Source organism: Arachis duranensis, chromosome 5 (assembly GCF_000817695.3).
Source record: "Arachis duranensis cultivar V14167 chromosome 5, aradu.V14167.gnm2.J7QH, whole genome shotgun sequence".
Lineage (NCBI taxonomy): Eukaryota > Viridiplantae > Streptophyta > Magnoliopsida > Fabales > Fabaceae > Arachis > Arachis duranensis.
This window is the reverse complement of record NC_029776.3, coordinates 64,580,854-64,588,799: the sequence shown is the minus strand read 5'-3', so window position 1 is coordinate 64,588,799 and position 7,946 is coordinate 64,580,854.

The following is a 7,946-nucleotide window of genomic DNA, read 5'->3' as shown; positions in this document are numbered from 1 at the left end:
TGAATGACTGTGACGTGCTTCAAACTCCTAGCAGGTGGGGCGTTAGTGACAGACGCAAAAGAATCGATGGATTCTATTCCGGCCTGACCGAGAACCGACAGCTGAATTCCGCGTGCTGTGACAGAGCATATGCAATCGCTTTCACTGAGAGGATGGGAGGTAGCCACTGACAACGGCGAAACCCTTGCTTAAGCTTGCCATGGAAAGGAGTAAGAAGGATTGGATGAAGACAGTAGGAAAGCAGAGAGACGGAAGGGAAGGCATCTTCATGCGCTTATCTGAAGTTCCTACCAATGAATTACATAAGTATCTCTATCTTTACCTTTGTGTTATTTTCGTTCATCACCATTACTACTTGAGTTTGCCTGACTAAGATTTACAAGATGACCATAGCTTGCTTCAATACTAACAATCTCCGTGGGATCGACCCTTACTCGCGTAAGGTTTATTACTTGGACGACCCAGTGCACTTGCTGGTTAGTTGTGCGAAGTTGTGTAATGTCATGGTATTGAGCTACCACGTTTTTGGAGCCATTACTGGGGATTATGAGAGTTGTGAAAAAGTATTGTTCACAATTTCGCGCACCAACTTCCTCCAAGACTTCCTTTGTGTTGGCAGTTGGTACGCATTTTAGTAAAGGTGTTGATATCCCTCTTTTGTACAGCGTGTTGTTTATGATGGTGTAGTAATGTGCCTCCCTTTTTAGCCTCTTTGCCTCCTTTTCATCTGTAGGGAGTTCTTCTGTTTTAAGGTAGTTTATTATGGGTGTCATCCATCCTTAATCCCGACCTATTATGGGTAGGATTCTTTCTTCTTCCGCTATTGACGGGTTCTGTAGTACCTCCTGGATGAGGCTTCTGTTGTTGCCCCCTGGTTTGGTGCTGGCTAATTTTGAAAGGGCGTCAGCTCGGGTATTTCGCTCACGAGGTTTGTGGTGGATCCTATATTCCCTGAGTTGTTCGAGCTGTTCTTTGGTTTTATCCAAATATTTTTTCATGGTCGGATCTTTGGCCTGGTAGTTTCCTGTTATTTGTGAGGTGATGACTTGTGAGTCACTGTAGATGTTGAGTTTCCGAGCTCCAACCTCCCTAGCCAGCTTCAGACCAGCTAGTAGTGCTTCGTATTCTACCTGGTTGTTTGAGGCCGGGAATCCGAATTTAAGGGAGAGCTCAAGTTGAGTTCCTTGATTGCTTTCAATTATCACACCCGCACCGCTTCCTATTTTATTCGAGGATCCGTCCACATATATGTTCCATTCTATGGGGATTTCCGGGATGTCTGTAAATTCCGCGATGAAGTCGGCCAGGTGTTGTGATTTGATTGCTGTACGTGCCTCGTATTGGAGGTCGAATTCGGACAACTCGATTGCCTATTGTAGGATTCTTCCTGCTAGATCTGTTTTCTGTAATATCCCTTTTATGGGTTGGTTGGTTCGAACTTTAATGGTATGCGCTTGGAAATATGGGCGAAGCCGCCGGGATATGAGGATCAGAGCGTAGGCAAACTTTTCTATTTTCTGGTAGTTCAGTTCGGATCCCTGTAATGCTTTGCTAATGAAGTAAACGGGTTGCTGTCCTCTTTCATCTTCTCGAATCAGTGCTGAGGCTATCGCCCGACTTCCTACTGCGAGGTATAGTATGAGCGATTCTCCCTCTTGTGGTCGAGATAGGATAGGTGGTTGCCCTAAGAATCTTTTGAAGTCTTTGAAGGCTTGTTCACATTCCGCTGTCCATTCGAAGTTCTTTCCCTTCTTTAAGGTAGCATAGAAAGGGAGGGATCTTATCGCTGATCCTGCTAGGAATCTGGACAAGGCTGCCAACCTTCCATTGAGCTGTTGTACCTCCTTGACGCAGGTTGGGCTCTTCATGTTGAGTATGGCCTGGCATTTATCTGGATTTGCCTTGATTCCCCTTTGCGTGAGCATAAATCCTAAAAATTTACCTGCTTCTACTGTGAAGGTGCATTTAGCCGGGTTGAGTCGCATGCCATGTTTCCTTATGGTATCGAATACTTGAATCAAATCGGTTAGCAATGTCTCTTTGCTTTGTGTCTTTATCAACATATCATCCATGTAGACCTCCATGATTTTTCCGATGTGATCTGAGAAGACTTTATTCATTAGCTTTTGATAAGTGGCTCCTGCGTTTTTCAGGCCGAAAGGCATCACGATGTAACAATAATTTGCCTTAGGTGTAAGAAACGAGGTTTTTTCTTGGTCTGGCGGATACATTGTTATCTGGTTGTACCCTGAGTATGCGTCCATGAATGAGAGATACTTGTATCTCGATGAAGCATCTACTAGAGCGTCGATGCTTGGGAGTGGGTAGGGGTCTTTCGTGCAGGCTTTGTTGAGGTCGGTGTAGTCGGTGCACATTCGCCACTTCCCATTTGACTTTTTCACCAAGACGACGTTTGCTAGCCATAGTGGATATTTGACTTCCCTTATGAACCTGGCCTCAAGTAGTGCTTGTACTTGTTCTTCTACAGCCTAAGCTCATTCTGGTCCAAGTTTTCTCTGTCTTTGTTGTACCGGTCGGGATCCCGGATAGACTGCCAATTTGTGGCTCATTAGTTCGGGATCAATACCTGGCATGTCGGCGGCTTTCCATGCGAAGAGATCAAAATTATCTCGTAGGAACCGTTTTAGTGATTCCTTTATGTCTCCTTTTATGATCGTGCCAATATTAGTTGTTTTATCCGAGGTATCTCCGATCTGGATTTTTTTTACTTCTCCTTCTGGTTGTGGTCGGAGTTCTTCTCGTCTCTGAACTCCACCAAGCTCAATTGTGTGGAACTCTCCTCCTTCACCTCGGAGGTTTAGGCTTTCGTTATAACAGCGACGTGCCATCTTTTGATCTGCCTTTATCGTAGCTATTCCTTCCGCAGTTGGGAATTTCATACATAAATGTGGAGTTGAAACTATTGCACCGAGTTGATTTAACGTTGTCCGACCTATTAAGGCATTGTAGGCTGAGCTTACGTCGACCACGATGTAGTCTATCTTGAGTGTTCTGGATTGGTTCCCCTTTCCGAAGGTTTTATGCAGCGATACGTATCCCAGTGGTTGAACAGGGACATCTCCCAATCCGAACAGACTATTTGGGTATACTCTTAGCTCTTTTTCTTCTAGGCCGAGTTTGTCAAAGGCAGTTTTAAATAAGATGTCGGCAGAGCTTCCCTGGTCGATTAGTGTGCGGTGGAGGTTGGCGTTTGCCAATATGATCGTGATGACCATGGGGTCGTCATGTCCCGAGATGACTCCGGATGCATCTTCTTTAGTAAACGTGATTGCCGGGATGTCTGGCATTTCCTTCTGTCCTTCGACATGGTATACCTCTTTGAGGTGTCGTTTACGGGATGATTTGGAGATTCCTCCCCCGGCAAATCCGCCGTGTATCACGTGGACATGCCTTTCTGGTGTGCGAGGCGATCGTTCAGATCGTCCGACGTCCTCATCCCTCCTTCTTTTCCTTGGTTCTTCGTCCCAGTTGACTAAGAACCGATCTAACTTTCCTTCTCGAACTAATTTTTCTATGACATTTTTCAAGTCGAAACATTCGTTGGTGGAATGCCCTCGAAGTCGGTGATATTCACAGTACTCATTCCGATTTTGCCCTCCTCTTTTGCCTTTAAGTGGCCGAGCTGGGGGGATTTTTTCCGTATGGCAGACTTCTTTGTAAACGTCTACCAAGGATACCCTAAGAGGGGTGTAGTTGTGATATTTCTTGATTTTCTCTCCGGAGCGATCTTCCTTTTTCTTGGATTCTTTATCTCGATTGGCAGAACCGGACCTTGAGGCTTCGCCAAGTCGAGAATTTTCCTCCATGTTAATGTACTTCTGCGCTCGCTCTTGTACTTCATCTAGGGATGTCAGGTATCTTTTTGATATAGATTGGCTGAATGGTCCTTCTCGCAGGCCATTTATAAGGCCCATGATGGCAGCTTCTGTTGGCAGATTTTGTATGTCCATGCATGTTTTGTTGAATCTCTCCATGTAGTTGCGAAGACTTTCTCGATCTCCTTGCTTGATTCCTAGTAGGCTAGGCGCGTGTTTGGCTTTATCCTTTTGTATGGAGAATCGGGCCAGGAACTTCTTAGCCAGGTTGTCGAAACTCGAGATGGATTTTGGAGGTAGGTTGTCGAACCATTTAATGGCTGTCTTGGTGAGAGTTGTTGGAAAGGCTTTGCAACGAACTGCATCTGAAGCATCGGTGAGGTACATTCTACTTCTGAAGTTGCTGAGATGATGGTTGGGGTCAGAGGTACCGTCATATGGAGCCATATCCGGAAGCTTGAAATCCTTTGGAATTTTGGTTTTCATAATTTCTCTGGTAAATGGATCTTGATCTTTTTGAGAACTATCCTCCGTGGATGGTCGAGTGGCTTTAGTTTTGAGATCAGCTTCGAGTTTTATGAGCTTATCTTCTAATTCTCGGCGTCGCCTTAATTCTCGGCGTTGATCTTCTTCTTTTTCACATTGATGTTGGGCTTCTTTCTCAAGTTGCTCCAATCGATTTTGAAGTGCTTCTATTACTCCTGGATTTGATGAATTTTTGTCTCCGTTGGTTTCTGGGGTATCTTTTAGTATTGTGTCCGCATTTTTATGCGGCGTTCTGTCTTTCAAACCTGAATCGTGGTCGTTGTCATGGTCATCCGCCATGTTAATGGGATGACTTCCAGGTTCCCCGGCAACGGCGCCAATGTTCCGAGGGTTACCAGAAACTGTAGGTCGGTCTCGGGTGAGATCTCCTGTATTGGTCAGAGCCGACGTGTCCGACAGGTGTACGGCGGCCAGAACTGGTGTGTCCGACTTGTTAGACTTGGTGGTGGTGCTGATCCTTCGTCCTCGGAGGGTGGGGGGTACCTGCAAGGGACTCCGATGCTTAAGTTAGCAAGGGTATTAAGCAGGTATTGAGTAGAATCAGAGTATGAGTTATACCTGGGTGCTCCAGTGTATTTATAATGGTGAGATGTGGCCTCTTGCGGATAAGATAAGTTAGTTATCATATCTTATCTTTATCTTTAAGTGAGGTTATCTTTTAAGGGAACCGCCTTTATCCCTGTAGGCTTGGGCCGCCTTTAGGATTTTGGGGCGTGTTCCTCTATTCGGACCCTTTGTTTGGGCTTTCCTGTGACTTGGCAGAGCTCTTTGAGGAGAGGTCGGGTTGTCCTGACCTGAAGAGGTCGGTCGCTTTGCCTGTAGAACATCCCGGGTCGGACAGCTCGACCCAGGGTATGAACAGGTTGGAATAGAATCTAGTGATTCTTTTGCGTCTGTCACTAACGCCCAACCCTCAGGAGTTTGAAGCTCGTCACAGTCATTCAATCCTTGAATCCTACTCAGAATACCACAGACAAGGTTTAGACCTTCCGGATTCTCTTGAATGCCGCCATCAATTCTAGCTTATACCACGAAGATTCTGATTAAGGAATCCAAGAGATATCTACTCAATCTAAGGTAGAACGGAGGTGGTTGTCAGGCACACGTTCATAGGTGAGAATGATGATGAGTGTCACGGATCATCACATTCATCAAGTTGAAGAACAAGTGATATCTTAGAATAGAAGCAAGCGTGATTGAATGAAAAATAGTAGTAATTGCATTAATCCATCAAGACACAACAGAGCTCCTCGCCCCCAACCATGGGGTTTAGAGACTCATGTCGTAGAAGATACAATGAGAAACGTGTAATGTGTCATGAGGTAGGTATACAATATCAAAAGGTCCTATTAATAGTGAACTAGTAACCTAGGGTATACAGAAATGAGTAAATGACGTAAAAATCCACTTCTGGGGTCCACTTGGTGTGTGCTTGGGCTGAGCATTGAAGCTTTCATGTGTAGAGACTTTTTTTGGAGTTAAACGCCAGCTTTTATGCCAGTTTGGGCCTTTAACTCCAATTTTTGTGCCAGTTCCGGCGTTAAACGCCGGGAATTCGGAAGCTGATTTGCAACGCCGGTTTAGGCCATCAAATCTCAGGCAAAGTATGGACTATTATACATTGCTGGAAAGCCCAGGATGTCTACTTTCCAACGCAATTGAGAGCACGCCAATTGGGCTTCTGTAGCTCTAGAAAGTCCACTTCGAGTGCAGGGAGGTCAGAATCCAACAGCATCTGCAGTCCTTTTCAGCCTCTAAATCAGATTTTTGCTCAGGTCCCTCAATTTCAGCCAGAAAATACCTGAAATCACAGAAAAACACACAAACTCATAGTAAAGCCCAAAAAAGTGAATTTTAACTAAAAACTAATAAAATGTAATAAAAACTAACTAAAATATACAAAAAACATACTAAAAACATTACCAAAAAGCGTATAAATTATCCGCTCATCACAACACCAAACTTAAATTGTTGCTTGTCCCCTAAGTATTTTGTTTTCCAGTATTACCACCGGATACATAAATGCCACAGACACATGACTGGGTGAACCTTTTCAGATTGTGACTTAGCTTTGCTAAAGTCCCCAGTTAGAGGTGTCCAGAGCTCTTAAGCACACTCTTTTTGCTTTGGATCACGACTTTAACCACTCAGTCTCAAGCTTTTCACTTGGACCTGCATGCCACAAGCACATGGTTAGGGATAGCTTGATTTAGCCGCTTAGGCCTGGATTTTATTTCCTTGGGCCCTCCTATCCATTGATGCTCAAAGCCTTGGATCCTTTTTACCCTTGCCTTTTGGTTTTAAGGGCTATTGGCTTTTTCTGCTTGCTTTTTCTTTTTCTCTTTTTTTTCCAAGCTTTTTTTTTCGCTGCTTTTTCTTTCTTCAAGAATCAATTTCATGATTTTTCAGATCATCAATAGCATTTCTCTTTGTTCATCATTCTTTCAAGAGCCAACAACTTTAACATTCATAAATAACAAGATCAAAATTATGCATTGTTTAAGCATTCATTCAGAAAATAAAAAGTGTTGTCACCACATCAATATAATTAAACTAAATTCAAGGATAAATTCGAAATTCATGTACTTCTTGTTCTTTTTGAATTTAAAAACTTTTTTTATTTAAGAAAGGTGAAGGATTCATGGAATTATTCATAGCCTTAAGACATAGTTACTAAACACTAATGATCATGAAGTAGAGACACAAATATAGATGACATAATAAACATAAAAACCAAAAAATAGAAAAATATAAGAACAAGGAATGAGTCCACTTTAGTGGCGTCTTCTTCTTGAAGGACCAATGATGTCCTTAAGCTCTTCTATGTCCCTTCCTTGCCTTTGTTGCTCCTCCCTCATTGCTCTTTGATCTTCTCTTATTTCATGGAGAATGATGGAGTGCTCTATATGTTCCACCCTTAATTGTTCCACATTGTAACTCAAATCTTCTAAGAAAGTGTTGAGTTATTCCCAATAGTTGTTGGGAGAAAAGTGCATCCCTTGAGGCATCTCTGGGATTTCTTGGTGATGAGCTTCCTCATGCGTCTCTTGGGTTCTATGAGTGGGCTCTCTTGTTTACTCCATCCTTTTCTTAGTGATGGGCTTGTCCTCCTCAATGAGGATGTCTCCTTCTATGATAACTCTAGCTGAGTAACATAGATGGCAAATAAGATGAGGAAAAGCTAGCCTTGCCAAAGTAGAGGACTTATCGGCTATTTTGTAGAATTCATGGGAGATGACTTTATGAACTTCTACTTCCTCTCCAATCATGATGCTATGAATCATGATGGCCTGATCCACAGTAACTTCAGATTGGTTGCTAGTGGGGATGATGGAGCATTGAATGAACTCCAACCATCCTCTAGCCACAGGCTTGAGGTCCAGTCTTCTTAGTTGAACCGGCTTGCCTTTGGAGTCTCTTTTCCATTGAGCTCCTTCCACACATATGTCCATAAGGACTTGGTCCAACCTTTGATTAAAGTTTACCCTTCTAGTGTAGGGGCGTGCATCTCCTTGCATCATGGGTAAGTTGAATGCCAACCTCACATTTTCCGGAGTAAAATCA